At 45.6% G+C, this 18,710-nt stretch overlaps 1 long non-coding RNA gene across 1 annotated transcript; it reads right to left on the bottom strand.

Moving 5' to 3' along the window:
- Positions 1-3,408: 3,408 nt before the first annotated feature.
- Positions 3,409-5,847, bottom strand: Gm35404. Its single transcript, XR_380884.2, has 3 exons — positions 5,788-5,847; positions 5,410-5,516; positions 3,409-5,294 (listed from the first exon to the last, which is right to left on the bottom strand). It is a non-coding gene; the product is annotated as a predicted gene, 35404 (long non-coding RNA).
- Between the last annotated feature and the right edge of the window lie 12,863 nt (positions 5,848-18,710).

Here is an 18,710-nt window from a genome sequence, read left to right as displayed (position 1 = left end):
AGTATATTGTAACTTTAAGTTTTCAAAGCTTATTTTTTAAAGATTTTTAAAAAGATGTATTTATTTTATGTATATGAGCACACTGTAGCTGTAGAGATTGTTGTGAGCCATCATGTGGTTTCTGGGAATTGAACTCAGGACCTTTGCTTGCTCTGGCCCTGCTTGCTCCAGCCCCAAGATTTTTTTATTCTTGTATGTTAGTACACTGTAGCTGTCTTCAGACACACCAGAAGAAGGCACCAGATCCCATTACAGATGGTTGTGAGCTACCACGTGTTTGCTGGGATTTGAATTCAGGACCTTTGGAAGAGCAATCAGTGCTCCTAACCACTGAGTCATCTCACCAGTCTTTAAAGATGGGTTTTAAATGCTTTAACCTCCCTTCTAGCCCACCACCCACCAGAGGTAGTGGGAAAGAAAGGATTTGGGGGAAGTGGACCTGTTTAGAAATGGTTCTTTGGAGCAAATCCCATCTGTGTTGTCAGGAAATCAGCAGCCCAATTCACAGGTCAGCATCGGCAGCTCAATCTACTCGCAAATCCTTTGGATATATCAGCAGTCCAGTTCAGTAGTGTTGGGATAGCAAGTGCAGTGGCATGGCCTATCAAGAACAGCCAGGCCTCAGCTGAATTGGCACAAGTCAATAGGAGGGACCAGGGTCACCAGAGATGCCAGGAACAGTTTTAGGCTGTGCCTCTGGAAAAGATCAGTGAAGACACAAGACTGACAAGCATTGAAGCGAACTCTATAAGCTAGCTCAAGCTCAGCCTTGGTCACAGGTCACTGGGTCCTATTTATACTCCCTCCAAACATCACATGTCCTTGCCTCACCACGTGTCTTGCCTTAGTATATGAGTCTGTCTCAGCTGACATCACTCTACCAATTGGCCTGAGTCTCTAGGGAGTCCCAATAAATGAAGGTCAACTACGCAATGTAAGGCAGACCAATACATGCGTCATTATCGAAGAATCCTTCATCACATATCCTTTCTTTCACGTGTTTGCTTTAGCAGAACATCCTTTCACCTGTGTCTGCAAAACGTTCCTTCACGAGTCTGCCTTAGCTTTTCACCTGTGTCCACTTAAGCAAGGCGTTCCTTCACGTGTTTGCTCAGCAAACACTATCCAACACAACTGACTTTCCAAAGAATGCTTAAGTTTCTACTTCAGTGTATCTTGATTTTTTTTTCTGATTTTATTTGTTGTATGTGTGAAGGTGGGTATCAGTGGTCTTAACCCGCATATCACGTCTTGGGTCCGTTCTCAGGAAAGTGCAAAAATGAGTTCTTGTGATTCGTCTCTTCTTACCCTTCATGGTTGCTTTGGAATTTAAGAGTCTACTTTTGATAGACTAGAAGTTTTGCTCTGGAGAGAAGGGCAACAAATTCCCAGAAGGCAACCAAAGATTGTCTACCGAGTTCTAGGTAATCTGCTCGAAGAACCTGAGCCCCACGTGGTGTGAGTGACCAGCCACGAGCAAGCATCTCCCTGCTTTCCCAGATCACCAGGGAGAAAGAAATAGCGCCTCTCAACAAAGGCTTCTTCCGGTGCCGGGTGACGCGTGCTCCCCGGCATCTGGAATTCAAAAGTCCGTTCTCTGTCTTACGGCCAAGAATCTGGGAAGTGGAGGGGGGCGTCGACCGCGATGCAGTGTTTCACAATGGTACTGAAGAGAGCTTGTCATCACTCAGCGAACAGGCAGCGGCTCAGGCGGCGGCTAGGCTCGACGGGGTGTGACGACAAGATGGGGTCCATGTGAGGCAGTGAGTGCTGTCCCGGGATGGAGATTTTATGAGACTGTTTCAGAGCCTAGCTGAAATACTGTGGGTATGTGTTTATTGTCTAAGTGGGACAATCTCCTACTGGGAGTCTGGTGGATCTCTTCCCTCCCATTCCCTCACCTCCTCTTCTTCTCTGTCCCCTTCCCTCCTCTGTCTTCCCCTTTATGTATAGTCCGGGCTGGTTTCAAACTCAGCCTTCTGAGTGAGGAGACTGTGGGGATGCACCCCTACACCTACCTCTAATTTTCATTGAGTGCTTGTTTGATCTTCTGGTTTTCACAGTGTTAGTACTTTGTTAGAAAAATTAACCAATTGCTAGTCACATACATTGACAATGATGATAAAAATACATATTAGGAACTATGTGGCTGTACTGACTGATTTTGTGTCAACTTGACACAAACTGGAGTTATCACAGAGAAAGGAGCCTCCCTTGAAGAAATGCCTCCATGAGATCCAACTGTAAGGCATTTTCTCAATTAGTGATCAAGGGTGGGAGGGTCCATTGTGGGTGGTGCCATCCCCAGGCTGGTAGTCTTGGGTTCTATAAGAAAGCAAGCTGAGCAAGCCAGTAAATAACATCCCTCCATGGCCTCTGCATCAGCTCCTGCTTCCTGCCCTGTGTGAGTTCCAGTCCTGACTTCCTTTGGTGATGAACAGCAATGTAGAAGTGTAAGCTGAATAAACCCTTTCCTCCCCTACTTGCTTCTTGGTCATGATGTTTGTGCAGGAATAGAAACCCTAAGACGGTAGTTGATCATCACAGCATTGTGGACACTGGAGGGGCAAGAGGTCATGGTATGTAGGGAAGGCGGTGTTTTCAGAGTAAGGGTCACATTAGCTGAATATGAAGCAGGCATGGTGGTGCCTTGTATTTCCTCTCTCTCTCCATTGTCAGGCCATCCTTCGAGGTCTGAATGAGGTATCGGCTCTTTTCTCAACTTACACAGTTTCTCCCTCCCCTGCCTCCATGGCTCCTCCATTGTCATGGTCAAGGCCACAGAACTACCGATGCTGGGGGACACTGAATGGTAACCTAGGAGAGGGAAGCAATTCTTATGTCTGTGCTCTAGGACACAGTAGAGGCTCCACAAATGTATAATTTAGATTATAATTATAATTTATACTTTAGATTATAAGTTTATAGTTTAGAGTAAAAGAAAACCATGGTTTCGTTGTTGTTAGGTTTGCAAATAAACTTGTTTATTGAACGGGGAGCAGGTGATGAGCCATAGAGTGACCCACCTCCCATGGCGAGGCAGAGACAACTGCTGTGAGAGGTCAGTGTATTTTTCTCCACAACTATTATGTACAAAGGTAGAGATAAAAACAAACAAACAAACAAACAAAAGCAACCCCACAAACCAAACCAGCTCAGTCTGTGACTCCTAATCTTTTCTCAGCTACTACATGGACCACGGCCATATTTGTGTGTGAACAACTATGGAGCCAGACCACTTACTGGGTGGTTACTCAACCAATGACTCTGTGGCTGACTCTACTCCTCGCCTGCTCCACTGCTTCATGCACCTTACCCTGCATGGAGCGTACCTGTACATACCACCTGTACATACCACCTGTACATACCACCTGTACATACCACCTGTACATACCACCTGTACATACCACCTGTACATACCACCTGTACATACCACCTGTACATACCACCTGTACATACCACCTGTACATATCACCTGTGTACCCTTTTCTTCAACTCCATTCATAGTCATGCCTTAAAATTTTAAAGCATTTGTCCATCTGCCATAAACAGAAGTTGGGTAAATATCCACACACACACACACACACACACACACACACACACACACCTTTATCCTTTTCCCAGTTATTTCCTGAGATATTTAGAATATCATTGGTTGCTCGCTGGTCAACGAGAATGTACTTGGTAAACATTTTGGATACAAATCGCCAAAGCACCTTTTAGAAAGGTTGTGCAAATTTACACAACGATTACTGGTGTAATGTGTATTTCCTTCTCGCTCTTTCTTAGTAGACTGGGGTTTGGGAGTATTTTATAACCAGCAGAATACATTTTGTGGACCAGTATTCAGCCCTAGGCCCTAAGTTACCCAAGGGCTGTATGCTATACCTGGATGGTCAACTTACAAATGGCCTCCCTCTCTATGGGTGGGGTTGCCTGTGATACTGGCACAGTTTTTGCAAATTGACACAAACATACCTGGGAAAGGGGGATCTCAATTGAGGAATTTTCCCCATTGGATTTGACTTTGGCCATGTCTCTGGGTCTCTGGGGGAATTTATTTAATTGCTGATCGATATAGGAGGACCCAGCTCACTGTAGGGGAGGTGGTGGTCCTGGGCTGTATAAGAAAGGAACCGTGGAAGCCAGAGGGAGCAGTATGATGGTCTGGTGAGCAGTATTCCTCTGTGGTCTCTGCTTTGGTGCCTGCCCTGCCCTCCCTCTGTGATGGACTGTAACCTGTAAGCCAAATGAAAACTTCCCTCCCCAGGTTGGTTTAGGTTTAGTGTTTACAGCAACAGAAACCTAACTGTGACAAATACCCTCCTTTAGTGCCATTTAATAAAAATGAACTAAGATGTGGAGTGGACCCCTGCAAACTGACTTAATTACTGTGTATGCACAAAAACAAACAAACAAACAACCTCATCCCCAACCCCCCACCAAAACCAACAAATTAGCTTCTTGGTAAGATAATCTCACTGTTTGTGGCCTTATGACATCTTCAGGTTGTTCTAGGAGCGCTTATTGTACATTAATGGGGTAGACAAATCGGCGGTATTTAGAGCCATAGCAAAGGCCCCTTGGAAGTGTTCAGGGCAGGAGATGGATGGAGGAAGTCAAAATAGGGCTTTTGGTCCAGAGAACTCAGTTTAGATAGTCAGTACTAGAAATATGTAGACAAACTGGAGAGAGTTCAGAGAAAAGCTATAAAAATGATGAAGAGAACGGAGGGACTGATTTATGAGGCGAGATTAAAGGAACCAAAAACCCAGAGCCGGGACCCGGAAATGACTTCAGGGAACAGAAGAGCAGACGGCAAATATTTGAAAGGTGTAAACCGCCCAAAACAAGCATCGGCAGCGGAATGAAACAGGGTGGAGCTGGACTCAGAATTTGCTCAGGAGCATTGAAGGGAGGTTAGGATTTCCCTGACTGGAAATATTTAGTATCAGACAGCACTCAGCACCCCCACCCCCATCCCCAAAGAGAAGATTCCAGACAAGAAAACAGACCCGCAGGTTAGGTCATGCCGAACGCTGGAGCCCTTCCACAGGGTTGCCTCCTGGCGACCATATAAACAGACTGTCCAGGGTCCCGAGGGTAAAGTAATATGGTTCATCTCTTTTTCATTTCCTGGCTTTAATGCCTCTTCGAGTCGGCAATTGTAATCATGCAGCAACATGTGCGCTCTCCATCCCCAGTCGCTGACACCACATCCCAGTGATGTATGCCACAGGCCGGCCACTGTTCAGGTAGACAACGAAGGGGTTCCCAGTGTCTTCCCGCAGTGCCTGTGAAACAAGAGAACGAGAACAGAGGAAAGAAACAGTTAGGTTGAGAGCCCCGTGCACCAAGTCAGGGACACCCCTCTTGGTAAGAAAGCGTTGTTTTCACCTCAAAGCTTACCTCCATAGCAGAGGGTAGGAGCCTTGTTTCCTCAAACATTTCATCAGGATAGCTGGTCCCAGGAGGGAGGGAGAGCGCCGGTGTGGGCCTGCGGGCCTGATTTTGGTCTAAACAAAAAGCAAATCTGTTTGAATTCGTTCCAAACAATATTTGATAACCCATAAAATGGAGACTAGTCAGTAAGAATAGCCAAAGACAGTATGAGCGTGCACCCCTCCCCCACGCTCTGTAGTTTAGCGCCCTCCCCTCTTCATAATGCTCATTTAACCAGGGGTCTGGTGGGCCTGATGCTGAGCTGGCACGTGAAGAATGTGTGGGGACCTACAGTCAGTGCTGGAGGACCAAACTGACCACCATGACATTTCATGATGGATGTACCTGGCAGAGACAGGCTTTGAAGTGCTTCCGTCAGAATGGGCTGTGCTTTAGTCACAGGTAAGAGATGCACTGCTTGCTGTGTGTGAGCCTGCCAAATTATTCAACTTCTCTACATTCTGGGTTTTCCCATCGGTGAAAGTGCAGGTAAGATCAGTCCCTAGCTTACGAAATGGCTGCAGGGTTAATAAATCAAACGTACAGTGTCTTAACCAGCCTTGTACAAAGTGAGCGCTCAGCAAACATTAACTATGTAAATAACTCCTGGTACGTGTGAGCGCTTGAACACGCATGAGTAACTCTAGTCGCAAAGTCCCTTGGGGCTTCCTGTCCCCATCTGGGAGGAAGGGGCAGCTTCTTTGCCTCTGCGTGTAGTTCTTAGGCCTTCAGGGATGTGGAATCGGAGGACCAATGGACACAGTAAGAAGTTTCTCATTTTTGCTTTTCAAAACCAACATTTTATTTATTATATTATTCATTATAAAGCATCAAACATACTGAACTCTTCAGTGCTTTTCCAGCCCCTAGGACGGGGATGTAGCTCGGTGGTGGATGCTTATCTGCCTTTATCAAGGTCCGGGTTTTATCCTCAGCAAACAGTGTCTTGAACAAAACAAACCAACAACAACAAATACCCCTTAATGCAATCTGTGTTGAGATCGCCTGTGACTACCTTTAATAAGCTAATAACATCTGTGTTCATAGCTGTGTTGACACCTCGTGGTCACAGACAGTGAGCCTTTCAATTTAGCTTTAAGCTGACTTATGTGTTTCTGCGTTAGAAAGACTGGTTACAGTAAACAGTCAGCAGGGAGGGATGGCTGGGGGGGGGGGGGGACAGGAAGGCATCGACATCGGATATTTGCAAGAAACCCTGGAAGGAGAAAGTTCCAGAAAATGGGAAGCAGCTTCCGCTAGTGAGGTGCTGTAAATAAACCAGGCTAGGCTGAGCTCCACAACCATGTCAGCTGTGACTTGGGAGCTGGGATCATCACAGGAGAGGGAGTAGATTCAAGTGAAATGTACTGCCCTTTGTCCCTACAGAAATGGACTCATCCACTCTATGGCTGACGTCCCTTCTCAGAGAGGACACAGTGGGCAAAAAGAAGTAGCTGTCCAATATCTTATCAAAGACTCTAGATGTACAAAAGTGACACTCTGTATTTACATGGCTGGTGTCATGGTGATACCATTCTAATCTGTCGCCAAGGAGAAAGACACAAAAGACATGTTTTTTTATAAAATACGTGCAGAATCGATGGGGGTTAAGCACTGACCTGCAGACAGCAGTGTTGGGATAGGACTCTTACAGGAAAGAGATATTCCATCTCCTTGAACCTCTAAGCATACTGCTGAACCCAGGTCTCGGCTTTGGAGACTTGGGACAACTGGACAACAAGTTCCCGCTATGCCTGGCTGTTGCGTGTGAGTAGTTTTGGTTCCATGGGCTTAGTTATATCTCATCCAAATCCCCAGAGCAGAAATCCCAGCAGATGTATTTGCCCACTCTGGTCCCACAGGGTTCTGCACGGTCCTAACATTGCTCTTCTCCTACTGCAGAGAATATAGGGAGGACAAAGTCCTGGTTGACTGAGATAGGACCAGAGGGAACCAGCAGGTTTGAGAGGGAGGGCAAAGGAAAACTCTCCTGCATGCTCTCTCTCTATCTATCTATCTATCTATCTATCTATCTATCTATCTATCTATCTATCTATATATATGAGCCAGGGCAGGTAATCTCCAGCCCATGTCCACGATGCTATGGAGGGCTGACCCTTCACTGTTCGGTGCCTTGGTTTGCTCATTGACAAATTCTTCAGGAGATTGAATCGGAGTTTCTACAGAAGGATACTTCCAGCCCTGTCAGATGATTTATGAATAGATTTTGAGGTGCTTGGGTTCAGAGTCAGTCACTGTAGCCTTAGAAGCTAAAGGAAACCAGGAAGCTATCTGTAATTCATCCCTCATGGGGAACAAGTCTTTAATTTGAAGACCAGATCAGCCCATATAGGCTCACCCTGTATCGATACTTCCGTAATAAAGTAGAAACAGAAGGACATGAACATCCTCTTTCACCACTGGCTGAATGACATTTAGAGTGTGCTGTGGTTTGGAAGTGGCTTTGTCTCCGATGGATTCATGTATCGCAGGCATCAGAGGCTTGGTTTCCAGAGTGTATAAAAGCAACTTTTATTTGGCAGATGTAATTGTCATCTTGGAGGCTTCTTGATGAATAAGCTCATCATTTCTAACTCTCAACTCTGACTGGCTGGTTCAACCCAGCTGTTCTGGCTCAAGCTCCTCTCCAAGCTGACTGATTCAATCTGGCTTCTCTCAGCTTCTCAGTGAATTGTTCTACTTAGTCTCGTACTAACTCTACCAATCTGTTCCAATCTGGCTCCTTCTCATTCTCCGGCTCCTTCTGTCTTCACCTGTGTCTAGCTTGTTCTCTCTGCAACCTGTCCGTAAAACTGTTCCTGTAAAATCTGCCTCAAAGCTCCACAAAATGAACTTCTTCAAGCTCAACTCCAATACACTGCCTCTCAACTCATGGACTCAACTGAATTGACTGACTAGAAGAACTCAGAGACCTACATGCCCATCTCCTGAATGCTGGGATTAGAAGTGTTGACCGCCACACCTGGACCTAAGCTTTTCTTTACCCGAAACTTGCTCTGTCCCAGGCTGGCCTTGAACTCAGAGATCTGCTTGCCTCTGTCTCTTGGGACTAAAGTCTTGTCTGTATTCTAGCCAGAGTAGCCATGTTGCTAGATTAAACGTGACAAGAACGTTTTAGGAGGACACAGCTGGTTCTGAGGTCTGGGCCAGAGAAATACAACTAGGACTTCTATGACTTGAGTTTTTCTCTAGGTGACATCTGAGGAGTTAAGAAGTCCCAGGTGATTCTCTTAGTGCCTTACAGGCGTCTTACTCCAGCAGACACTTGTCAGTAGAGAGAGATGTAAGGATTGTCTATTCTGTGACCAACTTTTCTGTAGTCCTAAAGTGGCCTTTGGAAACTAAAAATACAACTGGTTCTGGGTAGTTTGCTTTAAAACTATTGATGAGAGTGGATGTGTTGGTATGCTCTTGTAAACCCAACCCTAAGGTGATTATGACAGGAGCATTTGAGAGTTCAGGGACAACCTGGTCTACACGGTGAGTCCCAGGCCAGCCTAGAATTCAAACAATAGTAAGTACCCACAGCCAACAAGAATCAAAACGCCCAGGAAATCACTTTACTAGTTGTCTCAACTCTTCCCCTTTGAGAGTTAATACTAGGCCAAAACCACTCCACAGTATGTGAAACAAGGTGTTTTTGTTCGCTAGTTCTGAAGAACAGAGGGACAGGTCACTGCTGGCCTGGCTCCTGAGGGGACCGCTGAGGGCTGGTAGCATCCACCTGAGAGACAAAGTAGGTACTTAGTAAATATGCGTTGAATGAACAGTTAAGGAGACAAAGGTGGAAAGGCCTTAATTGGTACTTGGATATTTTTGATATCATGTCTTAGGGTATGCTTAGGTGCAGCTTCCCTCTGTGGTCCATGCAGAGATGCCCCCTGCCCCTGCTCTCCTGGGCACTTGAGAGTATTATCCGCCCATTGTATCTTCTCGGAAGACAAGTGATCAGGCCTTCTTAGTCTTAGGGATTTTGCTGTCTAGTATACACAGGCGATGCAAATGAAGATTTTGTGCTCTAAATTACTAGGATATTAAGCAACTGCTAGCGCCCTGAGGTTCTGGCGTGTGTTGTTTTGCACCTGCAGTGGTGACGGAATGACTCAGAGTCTCGGGTACCAGCAGTGATCCTTGTTCACTGTCCCATAACGTAGTGAGCGTGTTTGTTGGAGAATAACGAACTAAAATACATGAGCCAAAGCCACTCTGGAAAATAAACTCAAACTCAAGTTGAGGATGGTAGCCTGTTTATCAGGTCCATTGAAAATGTAGCAACCCCATTTATTTATCCACTTAAAAATCATCACTGGTGTCTGGCACCAGTAAGATGCCTTAAATACAGTTCTGACTTTTTTGTCTCAAGTGTCCAAGCTGAGAGACAGACAGACAGACAGACAGACACACACACACACACACACACACACACACACACCGTGCCCCAGACCAAGTGTTTGCTGTGTGGAAGGGACGAGATCGCTAAACCCTCTCCGTGTACAAAGTAGGTGAGCCGATACCCATCCCCTCCCAGGGCAGCGGGAGGATTAATTGGCATTTATAGAGTGCTTTGTGATTCAAAGATGAAAGGTCTTTTGCTTCTGCCAAATCGCATGATTACAGTAGTGTGGTGGGATGGACGACTTAGGGCTTACAGAGGGCTTTGAAGATGAAAAGAAGCCCCGTCTCATTATGATCTCTTTCAGCTTTTAGGCCCGCGCTGACCCAGAGGTCATGTGCCCCCGAGTCGTTTCGGCGCGATGGGGATTCTGTACCCTTTCCTTGTTCTTCCCAAGAAGTTATGCTGGCCCTCAGCATATTTTTTTTATTTGCATAGTATCTAAATGGGGGGAAAAAAAACCCTAGGCAGTGTCCAGCGTTATGGAAACACAATTTCAGTTCGCCCATGCTTACAAAGGGGGAGGAGGGTGCAGACTAGAATTTTCTGGGCTGCCGTGCCTAGATTTAGATCCAGTCGCTTACTGTTGATGGGAGCGATCTTACTTAAAGGCTGGGTGACTTCCTCAACCAAATGAAGCCAAGTGGGAAACTAACCAGACCTGTGATGTGGAACATTCATTTGTCAGGGGGAAGGATTAGAAAATGTACTAGGAACCAGTGTCTCTGGGGACATATTTAAACTACCTCATATGAGAAAGAAATTATGACCTACATCCTGCAGCAACCCCACCTTGAAGCCCTCCCTCTCCCCATTGACCCGGCATGAAGTAGTGGACCTGTTCCATCTGGCGTTCCCAGCCGCTTCTGCACCCCAAACACCTGAGTTCTCATGATGCTGGGATTGGCCTGAATAGGGTCACAACTTTGAGGGGATTTAGGTTCCAGAAATAGGGTGATATAAGTTGTATGAATTATCCCTTAAATCTCACATTGTGGGGTCCACTCCTTTCCCTTTCTGGAAAATTTAAAGTGGATGTTTATGGTATTTGAGAAAGATGACATGGTGTTAGGCTCCACGGCTTCCTCCTCCGCTCCCTCTTAGAGATACTGCCGAGCAGCAGCAGCAGCCAACCGGACCTATCCAAGGGACAGGGCTACAAGAGGGTGTGGGGCGTCCAGTGGACAGCACCTTCTTATTCTCCTGGGAAGTTGTGATGTTAACATCAGTGATGTCTTCTTGACCTAGGACTTGGACCATGATACTGTCGTCTCAGGTAGGACCTGATGTTGGTTTTAGACTCATGTTTCTGGTCCAGAAGAAACCCACAAGACGAGAAGGAACTTCTACTTTTTAATTTCAAAAAGGAAGTGGAATGTTATTTTCAGTAGCGCTTTCAGAACCTGACCTATGGACAGTTCACTGTGGTGGTCTTCTCTGACACTTCCCACTGCCCCAACAGCTCTTTCAGTCAATTTTCTTTTTTTCACTCCTTTCTCACTCACTATGGCCAAACATTCAAACACGTGAATCTGTGTGTGTGTGTGTGTGTGTGGGGGGGGGCAAACCTATTGAAACCACCACACCTTGGCCGTCCTGGAATTTGTTCTGTAGACCAGGCTGGCCTACAATGCAGAGATCCACCTGCTTCTGTTTCCCAGAATGCTGGGGATTAAAGGTGTGTGCCACCTGGCTTCACCTAATTTTCTTAAGGCCAAAGATGTCATTTTTCTGTATTCTCTTGGCTTATATGGTAGCTAGCTTTTAATATATAAAGACAGTAGGACTTTTAAAGTTATTTAGATCTTGGGGAGGCTTAATAGTGATGTGTATGTGTGTCACACTGACAAGGGGTCAATTATACTGGCTGGTTTTGTGTGTCAACTTGACACAGGGGAAGGAGCTTCAGTTGAGGAAATGCCTCCATGAGATCCAGCTGTAAGGCATTTTCTCAATTAGTGATCAAGAGGGGAGAGCCCATTGTAGTGGTGCCATCCCTGGGCTGGCAGTCTTGGGTTCCATAAGAGAACAGGTTGAGCAAGCCAGGGGAAGCAAGCCAGTAAAGAACTTCCCTCCGTGGCCTCTGCATCAGCTCCTGCTTCCTGACCTGCCTGAGTTCCAGTCCTGCATCCTTTGGTGGTCAACAGCAATGTGGAAGTGTAAGCTGAATAAACCCTTTCCTCCCCAACTTGCTTCTTGGTCATGTTTGTGCAGGAATAGAAACCCTGACTAAGGCAAATCTTGGGCAGGTGGCACAGTGCCAAGTGTACATGGCCATCCTTGGTGGCATATTTACAGGTGAAAGAAGCATCAAGCACTTGAACGACACAGACCTGTATAACTGAAGGCATCGACAGTAAGCACAGCACAGCACAGGGCTGCCCCAAGACCCCTTCCTCAGAACTCTTCTCACTACTCAAAACCTTGTCACTGTGCAGGCCTGAGGGACACACTGATGCTCTGTGCCTTCCTGTAGGCATAGACCAGACACTGTGCCTGCATTCAAGTGCCAAGTAGAGAAAGGGACCCCATCTCAGTGAGAGGGGACAGGAGAGAGGTCTGTGCATCTATGATTTCCAAGTCTTTTAGTCATTCGCAGACAGGCAGGCTGTTCAGTAACACAGGTAAGCTTTCCATTTCTAAATGGGGGGATAGAACAGTATGGTGGTTCCATCCAAGATTCTGTCCCCGAGTTGTCCTGTTTCGTGGTGGTTACTTTAAGTGGTCTGATGGAGCTTCATTGGCCTGGGGACCCTTTCTCTATCCAGTGCTTTCTGAAGTCATAAGAGTGCTCTATGAAGGTTGCTTTGTGAAAACACTGTCTTGATTTTCAGAAAATACCCGTCGAACCGTAGCATCCCCCTTGCATGGCGCTAATACGTTGCTCAGCATACAACATTCCTCGATTTTTAAGCACAGCTTCTCTATTAGTACTTGTGTTTTATTTTGTTTTGTTTTGTTTTTGTAGCCCTTGAAGACGGTTCTCCAGGGGTCCTCTGTAGATCTTGGTTTTGTTATGTTTGATTCTAATTTTATTCCAGGGATTGCTGTGGCTTGATGGGCTTAAATCACAGGAGGAATGTGTACCAAATGAAAGGCTTATTAGTAATTTTTTGTGATATATTTTAAACACTCTACTCTTGCCTAGAAAAAAATAGATTTTTTTAAAATATAAAAGAATATATCGTTTAAGGCATCTTTAAAAAAAACATACTTATTTTTGCCTGCGTGTGCGTGCGCACATGTGCATGTGTGTATCTTTTTTTTTTTCTACTCTGTAGGTCCCTGGGACTGAACTCGGGGTGTCAGGCTTGGCAGCAGGCTCCCTAACCTCTGAACCATGTCATCAGCCTTAAGACGTTTTTATGCCTGAGTCTCCTGGAGACGTCTCAGAATTCTGCAGGAAAGGCTGGGGTGGGAGAAACATAAAAATGAATTATCAACCCTATCAGGCCTGAGTTCCAAGGCGCTTGTTCTCCTGGAAATAAATACTGTCATATTTCACTTTTCTAAGTCTGTTGTCTAACATAGTTGATATCTCTGTCTTCATTATTTAATTATAAGCCCGGGGAACCATTTGAGAGGGAGGGCATCTGGTCTCACGATGGATTTTACTTATTGCTTGTGGTCATGTGGGAGACCTCTGGGGAGCAGGCAGTTGCCAAGAACAATAGATTTTAGGTGTGATTTAACCAGACTCCAGTAGCTGCTTGATTGTCCACAAGTGTAGACACTGAATGTCATTGTTCCTTACTGAGAGTTTACAGAAACACTGGGGAAGGGGTTCCTGGAGAGACAGCTTAGTAGTTGAGAGCACGCTTATAGCTCTTACAGAGGGCTTGGGTACAGTTCTCAGTGCCCACATGGCACAACTGTCTATAACTCCTGTTTCAGGAGGAATTGATGCCCTCTTCTGATCTTAGGCTCCTGAATTCATGTGGTACATACACCCATACAGGCACACAAATGCACACAACAATAGTAAATAAATGGATGTTTAAAAATTAGTGTGTGTGTGTGAGGAAGAAATTTGAAGTGGGAAGTATATTTTGGCCAGCACGGCACAATGGCATATTAGAATTAGAATTTTAATTTTAGATTGAATGGTGAGGTATGATGAGGTCTTTAGCTATAAAAATAAGAGCCAACATTTCGTGTGACTATGATCCCGCCTGGCCTGCTCCCTTGGGGATAGTGTGTCTTAGTTTTATGAGATTCTCCAAACAGCCACAACCCTCAAAAGCTGTGGCTCACATACCATGGGCCAGCCTCATCATCACCCACATGGTCTCTGCTGGGAAGGGATGCCAGCCGGTGGGTGAGCACAGTGATGCTTTATTTGAGAGGAGGGACCACCCTCAGTGACTCCTTAATGCTCCCCTCCCCCCAAGTAGGTGTGTAAGTCAATGAAATAAGACTGGGGGCATTATGGTCACCAGTGAAATATACTTATATCCTTTCTAAAAGGGATTGTTTGACTTTCTGCAGGGGGAGCTTCTGTAAATCACCAGTGAAAGTTGTCTGATGCCCCTCATCTAAACATCAGAAACTAACACAAAATCACCTGGGAGACGGAACTAACCCAACAACTATACTGGCAAGCCAAGTTGAAAATCCTTTGGCTTGCCACCTCTCTGTTGGGCAAGTGGGTCTCATTGCGAGCAAATTCAGTGCTCCTTCTTAGTACTATTAGGCGACAACTCTGTTTCCCATTGCAAAATGGAATCTATGATGTAAGAATAGCAAGTATTGTGTCTTAATGTTAACACACAAGGAGACGTAATAGGAGAGAAACATAATAAAAGTGTGTACTTAACATGTGAACACTCTGGTTGTGACTCTACAAAAAAGTCCCAAAATCTACTATCAATTTACAAAATGCTCCCTCTAGGGAAGGACGGTCACCGTGTGAAACTACAGTGCTGGGACATGAGGTTTCCTCACTTCAATTCAGGTTTGCTTCCTTGAACTCGGTATTCGTAGATCATAGCTCTGCCCTCCAGAGTCACGTGGGAAGAATTTTGTTTTGCCTTTATGCTCACCTGCACTGATGAAGGTACAGCCTCAGTAGCAGTTGAAGGCACAGAGATCGAAGGGGCCATGGAGAAAAGTTGAGGCTTTGCACCATGAAGAGAGACCGAGAGAGTTATTAGTGAAAGTGCAGTCCACTTGCAGCAGAAGAGCCCCGCAGCTTGGAGAGAAGAGTCCCGTGGGATCACACCAAGAACTGCAGCAACAGCCATGGAGTGGAACCTGCTGCAGCCTAGAAGACAAGCCGTGTGGGCTGCCAAGGGTGGAGCTGGAGAAGTGAGCCAATCCCCTTGGAGGAGCCCGGAAGACGGTGAGTGAATCCCAGACATTGGATGTTGAGTTAATTATATGGTTGGTGTTTGATTTTGCTTTGATTTGACAGTGACTGTGTCCTGACTATTTTCTTTTAAAATAAGAAAGTTTTATTTTATTTTATTTTATTTTATTTTATTTTATTTTATTTTATTTTATGGGATCTCATAGTTGAGAGCCTTTGAAACTTTAAGAAAGATTTCAGACACTGAACTTTTAAAGCGTTTTGAATTAGTAAAGACTGGAACCTTTAATTTTCTAATATCGTTTACATTTGTGGTACTTATTAATGTGAGATCTTGGGGACTAACTGAAAAGGAAAGGCTATTTCTTTTGTGGTTTGTTTTTTTTTTTTGGTCAGGTTGACAAGGGGTGAATTGTGCTGGCTGATTGTATGTCACCTTGACACAGGCTCTGACACAGGCACAGTCACCTGAGAAAATGCCTCTGTAAGACTGGGCTGCAGGCAAGCCCGTAGAGCATTTTCTTAGTGAATGATGTGGAGTGGACCCACTCCATGATGGGTGGGGCCATCCTGGGCTACTGGTCCTGAGATCTCTAAGAAAGCAGGCTAAGCAAGTCATGGGAAGCAAGCCAGTAAGCAGCACCCTCCATGGCCTCTGCATCAGCTCCTGCCTCCAGCTTCCTGCCCTGTCTGAATTCCTGTCCTGACTTCCTTCAGTGATGAACTATGGATCTGGAAACATAAGCCAAATTAACCCTTTCCTCAGCAATTTGCTTTTGGTCATGGTGTTTCATCACAGTAACAGAAACTCAAACTAGGCTGTGCCTCCGTGAAGCTGAGACTCCCCACAAAACCAAAGGCGAAGAAGGTGAAGGCTTATCCTTTTTTTTTAAAAAAATAAATAAAAAGGCTTATTATTTATTTATTAGGTATACAATGCTCTCCCTGCTTATATGCCTGCATACCAAAAGAAAGCACCAGACCTCATTATAGACAGTTATGAGCCACCATGTGGTTGCTGGGATTTGAACTCAGGACCTCTGGAAGAGCAGCCAGTGCTGTTAACCTCTGAGTCATCTCTCCAGCCCTTGAAGGTTTATTCTTAAAATTGCCTTTGGTGTCTCTGCGGCAGGTGACCGCATGCAAATGGAGTTTGATATCTCATGGACGGTTTGCTCTCCTCTCCCCCACTCCTTCCGAATGGTCTGCGACACTTCAGGCCCACCATGCATCCCCCTGCCACCCGGAATGTTTTACTTTCTATCTCTGCACCTTTGGCTCTAGGATCTCCTCGGGGCGGGAGGTGAAGTGGAGAGAAGGGGCGTCGACTCTACATCCAGTCATTGTTAAAATTATTTCTTTCCAGAATGGAACACTGACATCCGTAAGGTAGGTTCTCACGCCAATGTAGACATAATGTTTTCTCTTTTCAACGAAGCGTGCGCATGCTTTCTTCTATCCACCCATGTGGGGAAAGTACATGTAATTATCCATCTACGTGCATATTCATTATGTATCCTGGAGGAACTGCTGTATGCGAGGGAAGGACTTAGCTCTGTGATAAGCAGGCCTTATACACTCTGTGGAACTTCATTTTGGTGGCAAGCAGAAGAGAAGGACACTCTCCTCATCCCAACACGTTTGCAAAGCAGCGACATTGAATGCTCTGGATACATCAGAGAGTGTGATGTCATCTGGTCTTCAGAAATGAGGAGGCCCTGGCAGATGGGATCAGGAGATAGCCGTGTGGAGCTGGGAGGGGAAAGAAACTCCACGTAGACTTAGGAGCCTGCGCAAGTTGACAGGATGAGACCAGAAGCTCATTAAAAGGGAAAGAAGCCCTGAGCTGTACTTAGAGATGATGGTCATGCCTGTTCCCATGGAAACTGACATGTCAGCTGAGCTTTGCCCTATAAGTGAAGATCTGTGTGATTGCTTGAGACATTTCTGCAGCAAAGATTTTTGCCCCTAGTACCAAGGGCTTTCCTTTCCTGCCAAATTGCCACTCTTCCCTTCTTGCAATCTTGGCAGTATCTGTGACAGTTGTTGTTGTTGCTGCTGCTGTTTTTGGCAGCTTGACACAAACTAGAATCATTAGGGAAGAGGGAACTCAACTGAGGGACTGTCTCTACCAAATTTCCTGTAGGGCATCTTCTTGCTTAATGATTGACGTGGGAGTGCCCAGCCTAGTATGGGCTGGCGTTCCTGGGGATGTCTAAGGAAGTAAGACTGAACAAGCAATGGAGAGCAAGCCAGTAAGCAGCATTCATCTGTGGTCTCTGCCTCAGTTCCTGCTTCCGGGTTCCTGTCTGTGTTCCTGCTCTGACATCCCTCCGTGATGGATAGTAATGGGGAACTGTAAGCCAAACTGGCTTTGGTCAGTGTTTTGTAACAGCCATAAAAAGCACACTAAGACAGTATCTAAGGTGAAGGGAAGGTTGAATGAGTTCTTTGAGATTTCATGTCTAAATTAGTAAAAGCCAGGGGTGGGGTGTTGGTGTACTAAATGTCCTCGTCATTCTCTCCTGAAGGTGTGTAGGCCTGAGTTTACACCCTGTTTGCACACCAGTTGCCTGACCTTGGGCAAGGCATGCACTCCCCTTGGAGTCTGAGTTGCTTGTCTAAAATCAATACGGAGCAGTACCTATCTTGGAGTACTTTGGTGGAACGTGGTGCTAGGTGCAGAGAGAAATGGAGTCTTTTGAATTGACTGGTCTGCAGGATTCGTATCCTTCACTCACAGGAGAGGGAGGTGGTGACTGTGCAATTGTGTTTCTAGCTGAGGAAGGTTGGTTGAAGTTGAATAATAAACACATGAGGCAGCCACAACTACCCCCTGAGAAAGGCCAGTTGTGTCCTATATTGTGTGTTGTGAGAGAACAATAGAGAGAGTTGCTAGGCTCTGTGTCTCCCTCTACAAAGCAAGGGCAGGATGAAATACAGAGTTCGATCCCATCAAGGGTTCCAGAGTGGCTATAACTCTGGTAGAGTGTGTGTTTAGCATGCACAAGGCCCTGGGTTTGGTCTTCGCCCCAAACTGACCAAACCACCAAACAAAACCATCCTGCAACATGTCATGCATTCAGTGTTCAGAATATGACTCCACCAGGGACTATTACTGATAAAGGTACTGAACTCTAAACTCTGGTTACACAGTAGAGCATCTAGGATGCTTTCCACACTTTCTGATGTCCAGGCCTCATTCCAGACATGCCGAGAACTACAAGGGAGCAGTCATCTTGCGGGGCCTCGGAGTTGAAGTTACAGTAGTGGCCGCAGTAGAAGTTCTGCCTTTGGGTTCTACTTATAGCACCATTGATAGTAAATCACTGAAATGGAGAGTCCGATGTCAACAGTTAGTATTAAAAATTACCTTTGGTGAGGTTTTAAGATTTTTCAGGTTTTGCCTAGGGTGGATAATTAGATATTTTAAGAAAGAGATAGATGTCATTGCTAGTTCTTGCAGCTCTTTTACCAAAATGTTCATAGCAGAAAGATACACGTTGCCAATTATGTTTTTAATTAGGGTAGAAATGTGTGTTGAGT

Source organism: Mus musculus, chromosome 10, assembly GCF_000001635.26.
Source record: "Mus musculus strain C57BL/6J chromosome 10, GRCm38.p6 C57BL/6J".
NCBI classification, from domain to species: domain Eukaryota; kingdom Metazoa; phylum Chordata; class Mammalia; order Rodentia; family Muridae; genus Mus; species Mus musculus.
The sequence above is the reverse complement of the archived record's forward strand: the minus strand, read 5'-3'. Positions and strand labels throughout refer to the sequence as shown.